This window comes from Balaenoptera ricei, chromosome 19 (genome assembly GCF_028023285.1).
Source record: "Balaenoptera ricei isolate mBalRic1 chromosome 19, mBalRic1.hap2, whole genome shotgun sequence".
In the NCBI taxonomy this organism is placed as follows: domain Eukaryota; kingdom Metazoa; phylum Chordata; class Mammalia; order Artiodactyla; family Balaenopteridae; genus Balaenoptera; species Balaenoptera ricei.
Window position 1 is genome coordinate 22,061,949 of NC_082657.1, and position 22,597 is coordinate 22,084,545.

Consider the following 22,597-nt stretch of genomic DNA (forward strand, 5'->3'; position numbering starts at 1 on the left):
AGAAAATGGGAATAGGAACATACATATCGATAATTACCTTGAATGTAAATGGATTAAATGCTCCCACCAAAAGACACAGACTGGCTGAATGGATACAAAAACAAGACCCATATATATGCTGTCTACAAGAGACCCACTTCAGACCTAGAGACACATACAGACTGAAAGTGAGGGGATGGAAAAAGATATTCCATGCAAATGGAAATCAAAAGAAAGCTGGAGTAGCAATTCTCATATCAGACAAAATATACTTTAAAATAAAGAATATTATAAGAGACAAAGAAGGACACTATATAATGATCAAGGGATCGATCCAAGAGGAAGGTATAACAATTGTAAATATTTATGCACCCAACATAGGAGCACCTCAATACATAAGGCAAATACTAACAGCCATAAAAGGGGAAATTGACAGCAACACAATCATAGTAGGGGACTTTAACACCCCACTTTCACCAATGGACAGATCATCCAAAATGAAAATAAATAAGGAAACACAAGCTTTAAATGATACATTAAACAAGATGGACTTAATTGATATTTATAGGACATTCCACCCAAAAACAACAGAATACACATTTTTCTCAAGTGCGCATGGAACATTCTCCAGGATAGATCATATCTTGGGTCACAAATCAAGCCTTGGTAAATTTAAGAAAATTGAAATCGTATCAAGTATCTTTTCCGACCACAACGCTATGAGACTACATATCAATTACAGGAAAAGATGTGTAAAAAATACAAACACATGGAGGCTACACAATACACTACTTAATAACAAAGTGATCACTGAAGAAATCAAAGGGGAAATCAAAAAATACCTAGAAACAAATGACAATGGAGATACGACGACCCAAAACCTATGGGACGCAGCAAAAGCAGTGCTAAGAGGGAAGTTTATAGCAATACAAACCTACCTCAAGAAACAGGAAACATCTCGAATAAACAACCTAACCTTGCACCTAAAGCAATTAGAGAAAGAAGAACAAAAAAACCCCAAAGCTAGCAGAAGGAAAGAAATCATAAAGATCAGGTCAGAAATAAATGAAAAAGAAATGAAGGAAACAATAGCAAAAATCAATGAAACTAAAAGCTGGTTCTTTGAGAAGATAAACAAAATTGATAAACCATTAGCCAGACTCATCAAGAGAAAAAGGGAGAAGACTCAAATCAATAGAATTAGAAATGAAAAAGGAGAAGTAACCACTGACACTGCAGAAATACAAAAGATCATGAGAGATTACTACAAGCAACTCTACGCCAATAAAATGGACAACCTGGAAGAAATGGACAGATTCTTAGAAATGCACAAACTGCCGAGCCTGAACCAGGAAGAAATAGAAAATATGAACAGACCAATCACAAGCACTGAAATTGAAACTGTGATTAAAAACCTTCCAACAAACAAAAGCCCAGGACCAGATGGCTTCACAGGTGAATTCTATCAAACATTTAGAGAAGAGCTAACACCTATCCTTCTCAAACTCTTCCAAAATATTGCAGAGGGAGGAACACTCCCAAACTCATTCTACGAGGCCACCATCACCCTGATACCAAAACCAGACAAAGATGTCACAAAGAAAGAAAACTGCAGGCCAATATCACTGATGAACATAGATGCAAAAATCCTCAACAAAATACTCGCAGACAGAATCCAACAGCACATTAAAAGGATCATACACCATGATCAAGTGGGGTTTATCCCAGGAATGCAAGGATTCTTCAACATACGCAAATCAATCAATGTGATACACCATATTAACAAATTGAAGGAGAAAAACCATATGATCATCTCAATAGATGCAGAGAAAGTTTTCGACAAAATTCAACACCCATTTATGATAAAAGCCCTGCAGAAAGTAGGCATAGAGGGAACTTTCCTCAACATAATAAAGGCCATATATGACAAACTCACAGCCAACATTGTCCTCAATGGTGAAAAACTGAAACCATTTCCACTAAGATCAGGAAGAAGACAAGGTTGCCCCCTCTCACCACTATTATTCAACATAGTTTTGGAAGTGTTAGCCACAGCAATCATAGAAGAAAAAGAAATAAAAGGAATCCAAATCAGAAAAGAAGAAGTAAAGCTGTCACTATTTGCAGATGACATGATACTATACATAGAGAATCCTAAAGATGCTACCAGAAAACTCCTAGAGCTAATCAATGAATTTGGTAGAGTAGCAGGATACAAAATTAATGCACAGAAATCTCTTGCATCTCTATACACTAATGACGAAAAATCTGAAAGTGAAATTAAGAAAACACTCCCGTTTACCATTGCAACAAAAAGAATAAAATATCTAGGAATAAACCTACCTAAGGAGACAAAAGACCTGTATGCAGAAAATTATAAGACACTGATGAAAGAAATTAAAGATGATACAAATAGATGGAAAGATATACCATGTTCCTGGATTGGAAGAATCAACATTGTGAAAATGACTCTACTACCCAAAGCAATCTACAGATTCAATGCAATCCCTATCAAACTACCACTGGCATTTTTCACAGAACTAGAACAAAAAATTTCACAATTTGTATGGAAACACAAAAGACCCCGAATAGCCAAAGCAATCTTGAGAACGAAAAATGGAGCTGGGGGAATCAGGCTCCCTGACTTCAGACTATATTACAAAGCTACAGTAATCAAGACAGTTTGGTACTGGCACAAAAACAGAAATATTGATCAATGGAACAGGATAGAAAGCCCAGAGATAAACCCACGCACATATGGTCACCTTATCTTTGATAAAGGAGGCAAGCATATACAGTGGAGAAAAGACAGCCTCTTCAATAAGTGGTGCTGGGAAAATTGGACAGGTACATGTAAAAGTATGAAATTAGAACACTCCCTGACACCATGCACAAAAATAAACTCAAAATGGATTAAAGACCTAAGTGTAAGGGCAGACACTATCAAACTCTTAGAGGAAAACATAGGCAGAACACTCTATGACATACATCACAGCAAGATTCTTTTTGACCCAGCTCCCAGAGAAATGGAAATAAGAACACAAATAAACAAATGGGACCTAATGAAACTTAAAAGCTTTTGCACAGCAAAGGAAACCATAAACAAGACCAAAAGACAACCATCAGAATGGGAGAAAATATTTGCAAATGAAGCAACTGACAAAGGATTAATCTCCAAGATTTACAAGCAGCTCATGCAGCTCAATAACAAAAAAACGAACAACCCAATCCAAAAATGGGCAGAAGACCTAAATAGACATTTCTCCAAAGAAGATATACAGATGGCCTACAGACACATGAAAGAATGCTCAACATCATTAATCATTAGAGAAATGCAAATCAAAACTACAATGAGATATCATCTCACACCGGTCAGAATGGCCATCATCAAAAAATCTAGAAACAATAAATGCTGGAGAGGGTGTGGAGGAAAGGAAACTCTCTTGCACTGTTGGTGGGAATGTAAATTGATACAGCCACTATGGAGAACAGTATGGAGGTTCCTTAAAAAACTACAAATAGAACTACCATATGATCCAGCAATCCCACTACTGGGCATATACCCTGAGAAAACCATAGTTCAAAAAGAGTCATGTACCAAAATGTTCATTGCAGCTCTATTTACAATAGCCAGGACCTGGAAGCAACCTAAATGTCCATCGACAGATGAATGGATAAAGAAGATGTGGCACATATATACAATGGAATATTACTCAGCCATAAAAAGAAATGAAATGGAGGTATTTGTAATGAGGTGGATGGAGTTAGAGTCTGTCATACAGAGTGAAGTAAGTCAGAAAGAGAAAAACAAATACAGTATGCTAACACATATATACGGAATCTAAGGGGGAAAAAAAGCCATGAAGAACCTAGTGGCAAGACGGGAATAAAGACACAGACCTACTAGAGAATGGACTTGAGGATATGGGGAGGGGGTGGGGTGAGATGTGACAGGGTGAGAGAGTGTCATGGACATATATACACTACAAAATGTAAAATAGATAGCTAGTGGGAAGCAGCCGCATAGCACAGGGAGATCAGCTCGGTGCTTTGTGACCACCTAGTGGGGTGGGATGGGGAGGGTGGGAGGGAGGGAGATGCAAGAGGGACGAGATATGGGAACATATTGTATATGTATAACTGATTAACTTTGTTATAAAGCAGAAGCTAACACACCATTGTAAGGCAATTATACTTCAATGAAGATGTTTAAAAAAAAAAAAAAAATCCCCTGGTTTGCTTTCTTCTTTTTGAGGTCATATTTAGGTATGGTCCCTACCCTTAATTTCTGTGAAAGTGCCTCCATTATATAATATTAAAGTATACCAAGAGCTTGGTATAGTAGATGCCATTTTTAAAAATTTTGTTCTGTTTTGTTCTACCCAGAGTCCACTTTCGCTTCTTCTGATAAGTACCTAGAATTTTGTATGAGGAGCTATTTCTCTCCCCACTCTCTTAGGCCATATGGTTCAAGTGGTGTTCCACCCAGTTCAGAGGTGGAACATGTGACTACCAAATATCAGTAGTCATAGGTGATTGATTTAGGGGTTTCCATGCAAGTCAAACCTAGAAATTAGTATTATTATATCTCTTGGCCACAGAAATTGTTTCATTATATCAAGATGAAGATATTGGCCCCAAAAGTCATGAATCATGGAATGTGGGCAGAAGGTACTGGAAAATAAACTCCTGCTTATTTTTCAGACTTGAAACCATAAAGATGTATATGTAGGACTATTGACATTATGTTGACATCACAAGGAAATGAGATTTAAAAAGTACAGAAGAGAGGAGAGTCAAATCATTTGAGGTCTTGGGTACAGTTATATCTGACTCTCTTGCCTGTACTTTTCAGTTGTGTGAATTAGATGCATTCTCTTTTAAAAGCCAGTTTGAGTTGGGGTCTCTTTCACTTAGAACAGAAATAATCGTGACTGGCACATCAGTCAAGGGCCCAAGTGGAGTGTGCCAATTATGGCACCCAAAGATGAAAAGCTAGGCCTGGTCATTCCAACTTGGTTTTGGTTGAACACATTTAAACAAACCATGTCAATCACCAGATTCACAGCTGACAGCCTTTCTTTGGCACCCTGAAATCATTCTCCTGTAATTTCCCAGAATAAGTGGAGGCAGGCACTAGATCAACAACACTGATGATATGTTTGTGTGCTGCACGTTCTTAACCCATCCTGCAATCAGACCACATCTCTCTTCCCAAGTGGATGGAAATTCTTCAGGGATATTAGCATTCTGTGTGTTTCCTCTCTGAGCTGAGCTCCAGTGATTATGCAACCTCGGTCCCTGTCTACTGGATGAGAGGTAACCTTTGAGCAATTTGTGGGAACTGTTACACAGTCTAATTTCTGACTGTCCCTGGTATAACTGAACTTTAAAGATGCTTACATGATCAGAAAATCTTACATGTTAGTTTAGAAAATGTGCCTGCTTTTTTTCCCAAGTTTCAGCCAAAATTAATCAGCAGTGTCTCCCAGATATTTTAAAAAGGGTCCTGACATCTTACCTATTTGATCTGCCAAACATATTTTTGTCCTCTTCTAATTGTTATAGTGTTCAAGACCTCTTGTGAAAATTTAAAACAGAAAAGGGAATTGCAAAACAGGCTTTGTCTTCTCATTTTTTTCTGTGTGTGCTACAGTGGGCCTTCCTCCAGGGCACCTACATATTCAGAAAGTTTTAGGAATATGAGGACAATTTTTGACAAGCAACAAATGATCACTTTGGGCCAAATAATACCCCCTTTTTCATTTGTAGTGCCTGGTTTCTCCACAGCAGCAGGAGCTCAGCTGGCCGTTATCCCCAGATATAATTTATTTTGGACCAGATTGGTTTGTCAGTCACTTGTCACTCTGTGTCCCTCAGAGTTACCTCAGCAGTGCTGTAAACCAGGTGTCTCCTGGACGTGTATCTGTTCTGACTTCTGCAGTTAATTTCACAAATTTTTTGTTGTTGTTGTATTTTACCCAGGTACATTTCCAGAATTCTTTATTTCTGTCTACCAAGAAGTATTAGTTCAGCCGTGTTTGAAGAAGAGAAATTAATGAATCACAATCTCCCTTTGTGAAGAGAAGGTACTTCATTACTATTCACTAAGACCAGGTCTAGGCACACAGATAAAATTGTAGTAATCAGTTTATAGAAAATTAGATTTTAGATTTTATTCTTCTTTGCTAAAATGGAAGAATGCTGAGAACGTAGACTGTTGCAGACATTTCTAGTGTTCATTAGTATGTGGTAATCTTTTCCTTCATGGGCACTTGAAAAACTACACCCCCAATCCTTTGCTTTTAGTCAGGACCATATGACTGATCCTGGCCAATAGGATGGGAGAGGAAGTGACTTGTGTTCTGTCTGGGCTGAGGCAGTTTAAAGCCCTGATGATTCACCAGTTTCTCTCTTCCTGTCAAGGGAACTGGAGGAGGCTCCATGTGAGGGCAGAGACACATTATTGAAAGAGAGCTGCCCGGTCCTGCAGTGCACTTTAGGCAAGAAATAAACATTCATTGTATTAAGCCATTAGGATTTAGGGGTTGTGTGTTACCAAAACATAGCTTATCTTGTCCTGCATAATGTAGAAATTATGGACTTAAAAGATGGAGGCAGGACTTCCCTGGTGGTGCAGTGGTTAAGAATACACCTGCCAATGCAGGGGACACGGGTTTGATCCCTGGTCCGGGAAGATCCCACATGCCACGGAGCAACTAAGCCCACGAGCCACAACTACTGAGCCCGCATGCCACAATGACTGAGCCCGCACGCCTAGAGCCTGTGCTCTGCAACGAGAGAAGCCACTGCAGTGAGAAGCCTGCACACCGCAATGAAGAGTAGCCCCCGCTCGCCACAACTAAAGAAAACCCATGCACAGCAACGAAGATCCAACACAGCCAAAAATAAATAAATAAATTTTTCTTTTTAAGTAAAAAAAAAAATGGAGGCATAGTTTACAAACAGTGAAATATTCAGATCTTGAGTGTACTGTTTGAACTGCTTTGACAAATGCCTATACTAATGTAGCCCATGCTCATTTGTAAGACACAGAACATTACTATCAGCCCAGACAGTTCTCTTGTGACCCTTTCCAGCCAATCCCCTCCCTCCAGAAAAATCACTCATCTGATGTCTTTTACCATAGTTTTGCCAATTCTAGACCTTCACATAAGTAGAATCATATAGTATGTACATTTTTGTGTGTGTCTGGCTTCTTTCATTTAGTGTAATATTTTTTGAAATTTATTCATTTTGACAGCATGCATTAGCAATTTTCCTTTTCTTGATGAATAATGGTTCATTTTATGAATTTTCCATAGTTTACCCATTTTCCCTATGGTGGACTATTTCCAGTTTGTGGTTATTGTTAATGAAGCTCCCATAAACACTTGTTTACAAGGCTTTTTGTGGACACAAATTTTCTTTCTTTTTTATTGAATTACAATTGACCTACAATATTATATTAGTTTCAGGTGTACAAAATAGCGAGTCAATATTTGTATACATTATGAAATGGTCACCACAATTCTAATTACCATCTGTCACCATACAACATAATTAAAATATTATTGACTATAATTCCTATGCTGTACATTACATCCCTGTGACTTATGTATTTTATAATTGGAAGTTTGTACCTCTTACTCCCCTTTACCTATTTTGTCTGCCCCCATTCTCCTTCCCTCTGGCAACCGCCAGTTTGTTCTCTGTATCTATGAGTCTGTTTCTGTTTTGTTTTGTTTGTCTTATTTTTTAAGATTCCACAAAAAAGTGAAATCATATGGTATTTGTCTTTCTCTGTCTGACTTATTTCACTTAGCATTATACCCTTTAGGTCCATCGTGTTCTTGCAAATGGTGAGATTTCATTCATTTTTCTGCCTCAGTAACATCCTATTTTATACATACACCACATCTTCCTTATCCAGTCATCTATTGATGGACACATATGTTGCTTCCATATCTTAGCTATTGTAAATAATGCTGCAACAGACAAAGGGGTGATATGTCTTTTCAAATTAGTGTTTTTGTTTTCTTTAGATAAATACCCAGAAGTGGAGTTGTTGGACCATATGGTAGTCCTATTTTTAATTTCTTGAGGAGCCTGCATACTGTTTTCCATAGTGGCTGCGCCAATTTACATTCCCACCCAACAGTGATGAGGGTTCCCTTTTCCTGTGGACATATATTTTCATTTCTCTTAAACACCTTAGTGTGGAATTTCTGGGTTATAGGATGTATGTTTAACTTCCTTAAAAGGTTAAGAAACTCTCAAACTGTTTTTCAAAATAATTGTATCATTTATACCTCTATCAGCATCATACGAGAATTCTGTTTGGTCCACATCCTCTCTAATATTTGTGAATGTCCATCCCGTTCATTTTAACCATTCTAGTGGGTATGTACCTCATTGTTTTAAATTAAAATATCATTAATTGTAATTTCTCTGATAACCAATAGTATTTTTCATGTGTTTATTGGTCATTTGCACATTTTCATTTGTGACACATCTGTTCACATTTTTTGCTTTTTAAAAAACTGGATCATTTTTTCTTTTATAATTGAGTTGTAAAATATTTTATAGCTATCTATCTATAAACATATCTATATTATATATACAGTTGACCCTTGAACAATGTAGGGGTTAGGGACACTTACACTCCACCCAGTTGAAAATCTGAGTATAACTTTACTATTGGCCCTCCGTATCTGAACTTCTGCATCCACACGTTCAACTAATTGCAGATCATGTAGTACTATAGTATATACATATTTTAGTGAAAGAAATCACATATAAGTGGACCCACCCAGTTTAAACCCGTGTCATTCAAGGGTAAAATCTTAGGCTTTGCCTTAAGTCTAAGATTTATTTTGAATTAATTCATGTGTATGGTGTAAGATAGCACTCATGGGTTTTTTTTTAATGGATATACAGTTGTCCTAGAAAACTTGTTGAAGTAATTTTCTTTTTCCCATTGAATTACTTTGGCATCCTTGTAAACTACTGTTTGATTTTATATGTATGGATTTATTCAGATAGATATGTTCAGATAGATATGCTGTGAATACTTTCTCCCAGTCTATATAGCTTGTCTGTTTATTTTCTTAATGGTGTCTTTTGATGAGAGGATAATTTTATTTTGATAAAGTCCAATTTATCAAATTTTTCTTTTATGGTTAGTGCTTTTTGTGTGCTAAGAATCTTTGCCTACACCAAGGTCATAGAGATATTCTTCTGCTTTCTCTTAGAAATGTTATAGTTTTTGCCTTCAGTCTAAGATTTATTTTGAATTAATTAATGTGTATGGTGTACAATAGCACTGATAGATTTTTTTTTATGAGTATGCAGTTTTTCTAGAAAACTTGTTGAAGTAATTTTCTTTTTCCTGTTGAATTGCTTTGGCATCCTTGTAAAATATTGTTTGATTTTATATGTATGGATTTATTTTGGACTCTCAAATATGTTTCATAGATCTATCTATTCTTTCACCCAAAACACATTTTCTTAATTATGATAGCTTTTATGAGTCTTGAAGTCAGGTTGAGTAGGTCCTCTAATTTTTTCCTTTTTTGAGATTTTTGGTTATTCTTGGTCCTTTGAATTTCCAAATAAATTTCAAAATTAGCTTTCTTTTCCCCCCAAAAGCCTACTGGAAGTTTTTTTTTGGAATTGCATTGAATCTATATATCAGTTTAGGGAGAATTGACATCTTAACAATACTGAGTTTTCCAGTCCATGAAAATGGTATATCTCTACATTTATTTAGGACTTTGTTAATTTCTCTCAGCAATATTTTTTAGATTTCAGTATAGAAGTCTTACACATATTTGTTAAATTTATTCTTAAGTGTTTTATATTTTTAATGCAATTTGAAATGGAAAACTTTAGTGGAATTTTTAAATTGGAATGTTGTTAAAACTATAATATTGCTCTGAGTAGCTAACAAATTTGGAATTATGCATATGCAATGCTCTTTCTTTGCTCTGTCACTTTGTTTATGTAATTGTCCCATACCTACCTATGCCGTTCCTTCTTCTCTGTGTTTAGTAAAATTCTGTTTTTACATTAAGACTTTCCTCCTCTAGGAAGACATCCTTAATTACTGTACCCTCATAGCTCTTCCCACCCTTCCTCCCTCCATGCATGAATTATCTATTTAAGCACTCATCAGTTAGAGACATGAATCAGACATGGATCCTGTTCTCAAAGCACTTAAGTTGTAGGAGAGGAGGCACACAAATAAACGAATACTAAGTAGAAAACAGACAATGTCATCTGAAGGTTACAAATAAAATGAAAGGCACACTTGGTAGGGGGAGGAGGGTGAGACCAAGCAAGTTTGCCTGGAGGACTTTTTGAGTTGTAACTGTCTTGAGGGTTCTATAGCACCCATAAGATTATTAAGCATTATCTAAATTCCTCAGTTAGGTTGCATGCTTCTCAGTGACAGGGACAACACCCCATATTTGCTTTGTTGCCCAATATGGTAGTTCTTCTCAGACTTTAGTATAATTAAGAATCATGTGGGATATTCTTTTAAAAGTTTATATTCACAGGCCCCAACCCTAGGGATTTTGATTAAGTAGATCTGTGGAAGAATTCAGGACTCTGTATTTCTAACAAGTGTTTTTGGTGACTGTATTGCAGGTGGTCTGCTGATAATATCCTCTGGTGACTAGCATACTTTTAGGCCCACACTTAGATTGGGAGAGTAGTATATTGGTGAATGAAGAGATCTGAACAGCATCATAAGAACACAAAAGAGAGCAGAACCTTAGTAAGAACCTTGGAACACCTTTTAAAATCATTGTAACTTCATGTGGCAAATATCTCCGATGAAGCCTCTGTTCTCTTTTTTATATCTTTATTGTTTTTCTGTCTTTCATTCTGCTTAGAACCTTTCTTGACACTATATGGTGTGAAATGACCTTATGAATTCTGCTCTCTGCTTTGGTAAAATCCTATCTCTCAGGCACTTCCCTTCCTCATCCTTTCCCTAATGGAATCTTTCTTCAGCTTTTACTCTCCTTGTCCCTCCCAGACTGACACTACCTCTGCTTTAGTTATATGCCTGCATTATTCACTCAAGAGGAAAAATCCCTCTTCAGAGCAGAGGAAAATACTCTACCTGATGTACTCTCGACTGTCTCCAGCTGTTCTCTTGATTGGGATAACCTACACCTCAGACTTCCTGGGTGACATACAACCCAGCAGATCAATTGTTATGACAACTATATTTTGTTTCATACAAACTTTTTCCTGTAACTCTTTATAAAGACTAATTTTGCATTGTATTTTGTACTCTAATATGTAGTATATAACATGCTATAGTTCTCCAAGACACCTTAGATCAAGGGTCTTGAATTTCAGTGATAACGCCTTCTTCAGAGCCAAGTGAATTACAGTTCAACTACATAGCTACCGTTTACTCTCCCAAATGAGACAGGGAGAGGCCAGGTAGGACATTTTTCATAACTGAAAAGATTTTAAACCTTGCATGCAGACTTTAAAAACTTGTGTATATTTCAGGTAACAAGTGCTTGGCTGCTTTATAATAAAAGGTCTCCTCAATAAATATTCCAGAGCAAGATCAAACTAATCTTAGGAAAGGGGAGGAGGGCCACTCAACCATGAGGAGTTCATTTTGGCAATATGATGGGTCAGAAGGGGTTCCCCCCCATACCAAGTCACTTATTTGTGTTTAGCTCACATAATATACTTTGAATTCAATCCTCTAGCAGATTTTTTCTAGGGCATCCAAGAGAATGTATAGTGGCTACATAAACAAACTGACAGAAATAATGTGCAGGTGCCCTGGCCGCTGAACCTGTCCCATTTACACACCTTTCCTGACAATCCCTTCCCCTCCCATTCCTCCTCCCCCCAACATTGACTAAGCTGTGGCTGGAGGAGGCTTGATAAAGCCAAGCCTAGGACATTCATTGTTAGATGCCCATCAACAAGAATTGTTGACACACAGGTGGTTTAAGTCAGGCCTGGAAAGTTATCTTCCTTGGCCAGAGGCTGTTAACCACTGAGCTTGTTTCCCCTCTCTGCAGCTGTCATGGTGTGTGTGTGTGTGTGTGTGTGTGTGTGTGTGTGTGTGTGTGACTTTGTAAGCTTTTCTAGAATTTTTATTAAAATAATATTACATAATGGTCAAGAACTTGAACCTAGGAGTTAGACCGAGGATCTAATGCTAGTTCTGCCACTTAACACCTAGGGGACTTTGGGCAAATTACTCTGGTCTCTCCAAACCTCAATTTTCTTATCAGTTAAATGTGAAGTATAATACTTTCCTTGAGCTTCCCTTGAAGGATTATTGGAGGAATTACATGAGATATTTGTAAAGTACCCAATCTAGGACCTGCTTATAGTATATGCTCATTAAATATTACTTATTATTGTTGTTATTATTATATTCATTTGTTCATTAAACAAATATGAGTCCAGCACTGTGTAAGGTGCTGCAGATACAGAGATGAAGGGTTCCTGCCTTGAGGGAATTTACAGGCTCCTGTGGTAAGTTCTAAAGGGCACCTGCAGTGATGATGAGTTTTTTAAAGTTCCAGGTTATCCTGAGCAGATGACCATACTGGATGGCATTGAAGGTCTCTGGTGGATGCTGTGCCAAGTTAGAGTTGACTCACTGCCCTTTCTCTTTGCCAAGGTCGACACTGAGGACAAGTGATTTCCAGGAGTGGGAGGCCTCTGGGGACTCTCACCCTGGTGGGTAGTTACTTAAGTTTTCACGAGCATGGCTTGATTATTTAGCTTCTGAAAGGACTGTAGTTATTCCCAGAGATGCTGTTAGGAAGCACCTATGTTATTTGGTCCTTGCAAGAAACGATTAACTAAAATTTACACTCTGCAAAATAATTAACCAAGAATGGTGACACTATATTTTGCAGTCATTTTGAAGAAAAGGTCTCTTAGATGGCAACTTAAAACTTTATTTTGGAGATTAGCTTTGGCTTTTAGATAGACTATAATAAAAGCAAATTATTGTACATTTTAATAACTGGCTTCTGTGAATAGGAGGTATGACACAAGGCTGATGACTGTGATGTATCTCATAAAAGGTAATTGACAATCTAGTTCTTTAAGTACCACAAGAATCCATCATGGTTAACATTACTATGATGGGTTCCAAAGGACTTAAAGATGATTTACCAACCATTGAGACACTTGGCTAATATTATACACACTGAAAGAAGTAGTAAAAGAGATGAATATTTTTAGCTACCTCCAGCTGCCTCATTTGTAAACAGACGCTATGCTCAGCACCTCTAGTTCAAGGGCATGGTTGGGATGAATGCAGAATCATGATTACACAGACAGCTTTATCTTATCTCCACATTGTCCTTTCTCTAGATTTTGTACAGGCTAATTGGGATATGGTGGCTCTATTCTTGGAAATAGCTGGTTTCTTTATTTTTTTGTTGTATTCTGCCTTTCTTCCCTGTGCCTCTCCTACAAGACTCTATGGCAAGTGTCATGCTGTGATCACTGGGTCCACTTGGAGACAATTCAACAGAGACCATTCACACTTGCTGACTTCACCAGCTGACCAGGAGGCTGATGAGAGGAAAGGAAGGATTTAATAATGAAAGGATTCCTCTCCAAAGGGCACTAGACAGGGGGGTCCTAGCTGAGTTGGCTCAAGGTATTCAAGTCTTGTTTTATAGACCAGAGGTCACAATCTGATAAACTCAGAGTTCTCTAACTGTTCTCAAAGGGTTAAAAAGAGTTTTGGGTCAATGTTTAAAAATCTACAATTTGGGGGTGTCTTTCTTAGAACACTAGAAATCTGATAAAACTAGGCTCCGAATCACATAGAGAAGGACACTCCATCTCTTTTAGACAGGACACAGGTTATCTTCTTCTCTCTGGCCTGGTTCACTAATTATCTCACCTTCTTGGACTTCAAATATTGAGTCTGGGTCCTCTATCAGAGACCACTGACTCTAGAACGTGACAAAGACTCTAGGCAACTTAATCATAAGAGGCTTCTGCTTTGCACTCAGGAAGAGCCTAGACTTCTGGATCGACACACAGGGCCCTTTTGTTTGGTCTCTTTGGTTTGGTGAGGCTCTGCTCTCACCACTCCCTTCCTCATCACCAAAGCTCCAGCCTTGCACTTCTTCAGCAGAGAAGAAACATGACCTAGTTGAAGATTAGAAAATAAAATAAATAATCTGAGTGATAAAACAAGCATGTACAATGAAGGTAAAATTATGGGAAGCCAGCAGCTCCACCTTCTGTCACACTTTGGGCTTTTTGTAGACAAGGACAGTGGGAGAAGTAGCAATCATGTTAGGTAAGAGGAGTCCCTATTCTTATAACATGTTATCACGGCTCAGGTAGTTTAGTTTTTTAACACTTCTCATCCTGTGAAATTAATACTTTGTTAACTTGCTCTTTCTTCCACTAGTTAGTAAGCTCATTGAAGGGCACGGATGATGTCATACCCATCTGGGTATAAACTGAGTCTTCCCAGGCCTCACCTGCCTGTAGGTACAATGGAACAGCATACTCCATCGCACACATTTGGCTCTGCTGCGAACTCAGAACTCTAGTCCTCTGCAAAAGGTCACTCAGGATTTCTAGACAGTTCAAGGGGGTGGTTCACCTATATTGGGGAGGAAGAAAATTTCCTCTAGCTTTCTAGGTTCTTCTGTCAAGTCTCAGAATTAAATTGACATGTGATAGATTAACAGGAGAAAACCAAACAAAGTTTAATAACATGTGTACATGGGAGAGACCCAGGAAAACTAACTCTCCAAAATGGCAGAAACCTTCACCTTAAATACCATCTTTAGCTAATGACAAAAGAGGATGTTAGGAGTAGGGGTTTGGGATTTCAAAGGGGAAGAGAGCAATTGACATGGAGAAGGAAAAGCAAATGTTTGCTGGGCCATGCAGAGACAATGGGACACATAGTGGACTCATCTCTAAGGGTTTCCCCCACCACACCTAGGTCATATTCTTTGCAGATATCTCTGGTGATAGCTCTATTCCTGTAACAGGCTCTCTATCTAAAATTTTCAGGTAATTAGGGAGATGGTCAAAGTTTCTTCCTGAGTCTTGACTGCTTTCAGCTGGAAATACTCTACATAGTAAGAGACATTTTGGGGTGGCAAGTTCTGCTCCCTTACTCCTTGCTCACAAATGAAAGTGTTTGGCTGTTCAGAGCTATCTGTCATGTGCTTCCATTTCTACTCCAGGCTCCTTTGGCTGGATCCACAATACCTACCAGGTCTGATGTGTCTGCCACACTTGACCACTGAGGCCCCAGAAAACTTTGTCCACCAGGCACCCAAGCTCTGCTTCTGATGACCACAGCTAGAGCAGGTAGGGTTCACAGCCATTTCTGTACCACCACTGTCTCCTGACCATGATGACAACAACCAGAGCCCCAGAGAACTCCTCTAGCAACAGCTCAGTTCAAAGACCCCACGTTGCACACCTACTGGGTGCCAGGCACTGCACTGGAAAGTTCCAGCATTGGGGATGCAAGGCACAATCTTGGATCTTAGGGAACACAGACGTGGAAACATGCGACTACATCATGTTGGGTAAAGTGATAACATAGAGCCAAGATCCTGGGTCTAGACTCCTTTCTAGGAAGAGTAACATTTACACTGAAACCTGAAGATGAGGAAGGGTTAGGTAAGAAAAGTTGGGACCTAGAAGAAATAAGGAAAGAGGGAAAGAAGAAGGAGTGGCAATAACATTTAAAAACCTAGGGGTAAAAGGGGTAAGCCAGCCTTCATGTAGGTTTGTGGTCCAAAATCAAGCCACCCAAATAGGCCAAAAATCATTTAGCCAAGAATTTAGTTTAAGTTGATTCTGGTTGGTAGATTCCTCCAGACATGTTGCAGAAACAAATTCAAATCCTCCTTGGAGATATTGCTTTCAAGTCAGGTCTCATATAATGTCTACAGATAAAGTTCTAGAAAAAGAGCTCACATTAAAAAAGTAATACACACCTATGCTCACATATAAGGAAATGAGGCATAATGAATGAGAACCAGCAGGAATATCAGTATCTGACCTGAAAAGATTTCAGATAATGGAATTATTAAATACTCAACATAAAATAAGTATGTTTAATATGCTTCAAGAAATAGAAAAGATTACAGTGCAAATAAAGAGTAAGAGACTATAAAATAAGATGGGTTATATTAACAAAAGGATTCTAGATATCAAACTACAATGATTGGTATAAAAATGTACAATGAATGGGTTTAATAGTAGGTTAGACACAGTTAAAAGAGAGAATTAGTGAACTTTAGATAGATCTGAAAAACTTACCCAGAATCAAAGAAATGGAAACTCTGATAGAGATAAGAGAAGTTAAGAGATCACATCAAGTGAGAAGTTGCAGAAGAAAGGAGAGAGAGAGTGGGGCAGAAGCAATCCTTGAATAGGCAATGGTTGAGAATTTTCCAGAAGAGTTAAAAGCAGCCATTCTACAGCTTTGTGAATTCACACAAAAGCAGGATTAATTCAGAACACACATCCTGTACATCATAGAGAAACACCAAAGGCAAAGATAGGATTTTAAACAGAGCCAGGTTAGGGAAGGGATACCCTCCAAAGGAATGGCAATTAAACTGATAACCAGATTTCTCATGGAAGCTGGAAGACCATGGGGAAGTATTTCCCTGTGCTGGGACAAAAACCTGCTGATTTGGAATCACGTGCCCTGCAAAAATATCTTTCCAGAATGAGAGTAAAATGTAGATGTTTTCAAACAAAAACTGAGCATGTTTCCCCACAACACACTCTAATTAATGAGGATTCTAAAGGGTGCACTTCCGACTAATGGACTGTGATCACAAATAGAAGGCCAGTATGAAGGGAAAAATCACGACCAGAGGATGGCATAAAAGTGTAGGGGAATTTCACAATTTCTGGTGGCATAAAACAATGATTAGAATACATCACAGGGCTTTAAAAAGAGGTAACATACATGCCAGCAATAGCATAGAAATAAGGAGAGCAGGAAGTCAACATCTCAGAAACAATGTTTGTGTGAGAGAGAGTTACAGAATAATCCATGTGGTAATACACCTTTTATTGATAATTAAAGTTTAAGAGCTTGCTAAGTAATACTGCACATTTCGGATGGTTGCATACTCATATAGTAAAAGTACGAAGCATTTGTGAATAGCATACACACCAATGTAAGGGTTGTAGTTACCTATTAGGAGAGATCAGAGAGAGGGACAGAGGACATTTCAGTTGTCACTATAATTTTTTTATTTTGGAAGTACAAATATATCTGAAACAAATAGAGACAAGTTTAAGATTTGTCCAATCTGGGTAGTAGGCACACAGACATTTCTGTATGTTTGAAATATTGTAGTAAGCAGATTATTTTGAAGTCAACACGACTGGAAAGGGAAGTTTACAGGGTATTAACTGGAGGATATGGTGGCTGGAAGGAGTCCCGGTTCTTCTTTTTAAAGTAAATCTGAGAGAGAATTCACCATGCTTCAATGCTACCAGGACAGAGCCAGCAGAGAGCGCGGTTGATCAGCATGGGCCTAAGGAGCAAGCAGTGCCCCAGGATTCAGCCTCACATAGGAGGAGGAGTCCATCTCCCCTGGTGAGAGGTGAGTGGGAGGAAAGCAGGTGCGTTTCTGAGTTTGGTAGAAGAGAGTTGAAGGTACTCCTATCTGATTGCTTAGGTCAGCTCTGTGTGAGGTCATCTGCTGAGTGGGAAAGAGCAGATGTTGAGGAGCCTGAACAGGGCCTTGAATACCAGTTGAGAGGTGCCACAACAGTGTTTGGCAAAGCAGGAGGGAACATCCTCTCTCAGTTTGTGTAATGTGCTCTCTGTGTACCAAAGCCATGTCTCTCCTTTCCTCAACCAGTTAAGAGAGTTTCAGTGAAATAGCTCTTCTAAGGGCTCCACAGCATTTAGGTATGAACCTGAGGGTCTGGGTGGGGAGGCAGTCTGCTGGGATCCACCTGTATCTGAGTACATCACTCCTTTTCCCTCAACCCAGGGCACAATCAGTGCTTCTTAGACTTTAACTGGAGATCTTGTTAAAACGCAGACTCCAAATCAGTAGGTCAGGAATGGGACCTGACCTGCATTTCTAAGTTTCCAAGTGGTGCTGATGCTGCTGGTTGGTAGACCACATTTTGAGCAGAAAAATGGCCTGGCTCTGGCTCATTTGGGTAAGTGTTTTCTCTATCTTTTGCTCTCGCTCTTGCTTTAGCTTTCAATACTCTCTTGGGAGGCTCTTTGGTTCTCCATCCAAATAGAGTTTTGGCCCATTGTCTCGCTAGTTTGCCACATGTGCCCATACCTATCAGAACCCCAGTCTAACTGGAACTTTGCCTCAAACTTGGTCCGTTGCTCCTGTTGGCTCCCATCACTCAGCCCTGGTTTTGGGTCAGAGCAGGGGCTCAAGACGTGGGAGGTTCAATTCTAGGAAGACAAAGCCAACATGGGGCTCAGCTCCAGGCAAATCTCATGTCTTCCCTATCTCCTTTGGACAGCACAGCACTGCTCTATATCAATGTAGTCAGAGTATGAGATCACAGGATCCCCCACTTACTTATCGTATTAACAGAAACAAAACCAGCAATCAATAATACTGATTGACCATTTCCTCTGAGACTTGAGAGACCATTCTGTTCATAAAATGTTAAGCAACTCCTGGTAGTACTTGTTTGTCTCTTACATAATTTGATTGGTTTGTGTCCATGGCATCATGAAACTCATGCACTACTGCCCCTGAGATTGTCTGATTAGTTTTCCCATGTGTAAGTCACAGGTGAAAGCTATAGTTCCTGTATCTCCCCAGATCCGTGCAACTTGGTATTTTCAGATTTTGGTTTCATTCAGTTATATGATAATAACAGGGTTCTTTCATATTAGCCTTAGAAACTGGTACTCCCTGATAGGAATGCTTGGGAAGAAAACACAAAAGTTACCAGTATCCATAGACCAGCAGGTCTACAATGGCCAATGATCTTCTAGAACAGGGTTTCTCAATCTTGGCACTAATGACATTTGGGGCTGGATGATTCATTTTGTGAGAGTCTGTCTTGTGCACTGTAGGATGGTTAACAGTATCTCTGTCCTCTACCTACTAGATGCCAGTAGCATCCCCTAGTTGTGGCAACCAAAATGTCTCCAGACATTGCCAAATGTCCCCTGATTAAGAACTGCTGTTCTAGAAGATCATCTAAAACAGAGAGGGACAAACATTAATGAAGTGAATTTGATGTTGGAAGATTCATTAATTTAGACTGATTGCAGGGAGGCCCCATCCGTAACATAAAGTACACTGTTGCTAGTGCTATCTGTTAATGCATTAACCAATTAAGCCTGAACACTGGTGATTCTCAGGTTTCTGCCTAGGGTCTTTTTATTTCCTTGATTGCTCCCTGAGTATCTCATTTACTTCCAAGGCTTCAGTAATTCTCAGTAGGCTGAAGAATCAACTTACCCATATCAACCTAACCTTTCTGCTAAGCTCTGGACAAATAAACTCAATTTCTTATGGAATCTGGACATTCTCTGGGCACCTCAAACACAATTTTCTCCAGATTGACTCATTGCATTATCCAGGAGAATATTTTGACACTAAAATTTTGATGATATTGCTCCTCTTGAAACTCTTTGTTAGTATTCCATCATTCTCAGGGAAAGTCCAACCTGTTTAACACAATGAACAAGGCCTTTCATAATTTGCCTGTCTGTCCCCTTGATTCTACCAGTCCATCCCCTAATTTCCTTGGTATCTTGCTCCAGCTGCACCCATAGTCTCTCTCAACTCCAAGCATTTGATATGCTTTTCCCTCCTTCTGGCTCAGGGTTGCTTGATCTCCCAGTTCTAGCTTGGATATTACTTCCTCCTGAAGCATTCTCAGAGCCCCCAGAATTGGGTCTTATAGCTTGACTATGTGATCCTGTGCTTCCTCCTTCGTAAAGTTTTGCCAGGAGGATTAATTTTTACTAGGAAAGCCACACTTCCAGGGGTTCCATGCACTTCCTTCCATAGAGAGCTGGGGAGGATTGGAGCATGGAATCCAGTTTCCCCAGCTGAGGTCCTCGTGGCCACTCATTATAAATGATATGTTGTAGAGACTCTGAATTGTTATCTTTCTCTGAAGAGTGTTGAGTTTTGTTCTATCAGACAGTTAAATAGTAGGCAGGCCCACTTGAGTTATTGGAGGCTTGGTCTTATGTTTTGTTAAGGCAGGTCTATTGTTTTGCCCTTAGATCTAGGGAGTACCCTTAATCCCGGGAAGAATCTTAACTCCTAAGGCATAGTTCTTCTAAGGTTTCTGTGGAATTGCTGAGGTTTTTCCTGAGTCCCTCTAGCTTTCTGAGATACAAACTCAAATCTCTCTCTCCCACGCACTGGATAGGAGCTGACATATCAGGTCAGTCTTTTAGCTTTCCAGCTGCTCTTTTCTTCTTGTGCTTCTTGGAGTCTCCACAATTCATATCCAGTTTGGAGATGAGCCAAGAATTGGAGCGGTGTTTAAAAACAGATGTGGGGACTCCCCTTCTCTGTAGCTTCTTCTTTTGAAGGATTTCCACCTTCAATTTCCAGCCACTCTGGCAGTTTCAAACTCCCCTCTATGACATGTTAAGTCAATATGACCACAGTTTTCAGCTTGTACCTCCCTGGCAAAGTGGTATGACTACGGCTGTCACTCTCTGTGTGCTGTTATTTCAAAGAAAAAGCCCCATCCAGGTTCTGCCTGATTTTGGTTGCTTCCTAGTTCCCTCAAGTAGCCATGCTTTATAATTTTTTCCAAAGTTTACAATTGCTGTCTGTGGGAAGATTCCACCATTCCTGGAACTGGAAATCTCAACAAATATTATTGAAAAGAGAGAAAGAATAAATAAATGAATGTGTGATTTTTGTGTTGACATCAAAGGTGACATAGGGAACTTCTGATTTATTGCATGTAAACAGTGCATTTAACATATTTGAGATTAATTGCAAATACTTTGGTCTCAATTACTTTAGATATAACTTTGTGACTTTTATCCTTTCTGAAAAATGCTATGCAGAGGATGTCTCAAACACAGAGTCTGGCTCTTTCATCATATTAGACATATTAGATAACAAATTAAGTTTTCTGGGGGATGGGGAGTTGGTGAACTAGCAGGTTATCTTTCTAGGTACCTGATGTAACAGCAAAATTCTATAAAAGAGTCATTGTTGTGTTCTGTTTTCAGTTCTTCTTTTGTCCCATAGCTACACTAAAACTGCTAATGACTTACATTGATGACCAAAATTGTCAATGATCAGTGTTCACCTCACTTGGGCTGTTTGCAATATTTTAATATTTTCAAATACTTGCGATATTTGAAGACTTTTTTCTCCATAAACACTTTTTGCTTAGCTTCCAGGAAAACTAGACTCTTCTAGTTTTCCTCCTACCTCACTGGTGTTTACTTCTCAGGCCCTTTTGTTATTTTCTCCTTGTTTCCTTGATCACTAAAATTGCAATGTCCCCAGGTGGAGTCTTTATACATATTCTTTCTTTTATTGACCCTTTTTCCCTAGTGATTGTATTTTTTCCTGGATTTAAATGTCATCTACACAGTAAGTTCCTAATTGTCCTCTCCATCTCAGACCTCTCCTCTGAACTGTAGAATTTTATACCCAGCTACATACTCTCCATGTTCATGTGGGTGTGTAACAGTCATCTCAAACTCAGCATGTTCAAAACAGAACTCCTACCTTCCACCCACCCTCTCAACCTCCTTCTATAGTCTTCCCCATATCAGTTGGTAGCAACTCCATCCTTCCATTCCCCGAGGTCAAAATTCTCAGTGTCATCCTTGACTACTCTTCTTGAGAGTATCCCCGATACAGTCTTTTAGCAAATCTGGTCACTTTACCTTCAACATTTAATCAAATTTTCCTAGCTACCACAACATCTTTAACTTAAATTATTGCAGAAGTTTCATAACTGGTCTCCCTGTTTCAGCCCTTTCCCTCTGTCGTCAATTCCAGAGTGATTATTTATAAATGGAAGTCATATTATGACCTCCTCTATTCAGTATACCCAATTGCTTCCCATCCATTCAGTGTAAAAGCCGAAGTCCTTACAACATCTAAGGCCCTACATGTTCTGCCTCTTTGCTACCATTCTCATCTTAGCTACTTCTCTCTCCTCTCTTGCCATGACACAACAGTCCTCTTAAAGATTTTTGGCACACTCCTGCCTCAGGGCCTTTTCATTGGCTGTTTACTATGCCTGGGTTGTTTTTCCTTTAAATGTTCATGTGACTCACTCTTTCACCTTCACATCTTTTTAAAAATTCTTTCTGTAAGATTGTGCCTTTTCTCATGTCTACTTTACTTTAGTCATGTCTTTCCCTCCCCTGCCTTGTTTTTCCCAAAGCACTTATCATCATCTGACATCCTGTGTATTACATTTTACTTTTCTATTTACTGTCTGTATTCACTGACTGAACTGTAAGTTTCATAAGGGCCAGGATTTTTGTGTGTTATATTCATTACTCGTAACTCATTCATAACTTTAGAACATAGATGAGCACCCAGAACAGAGAAATTACTCAAGGCATATTTATGAGTTAATAACAAATGATGTCCTG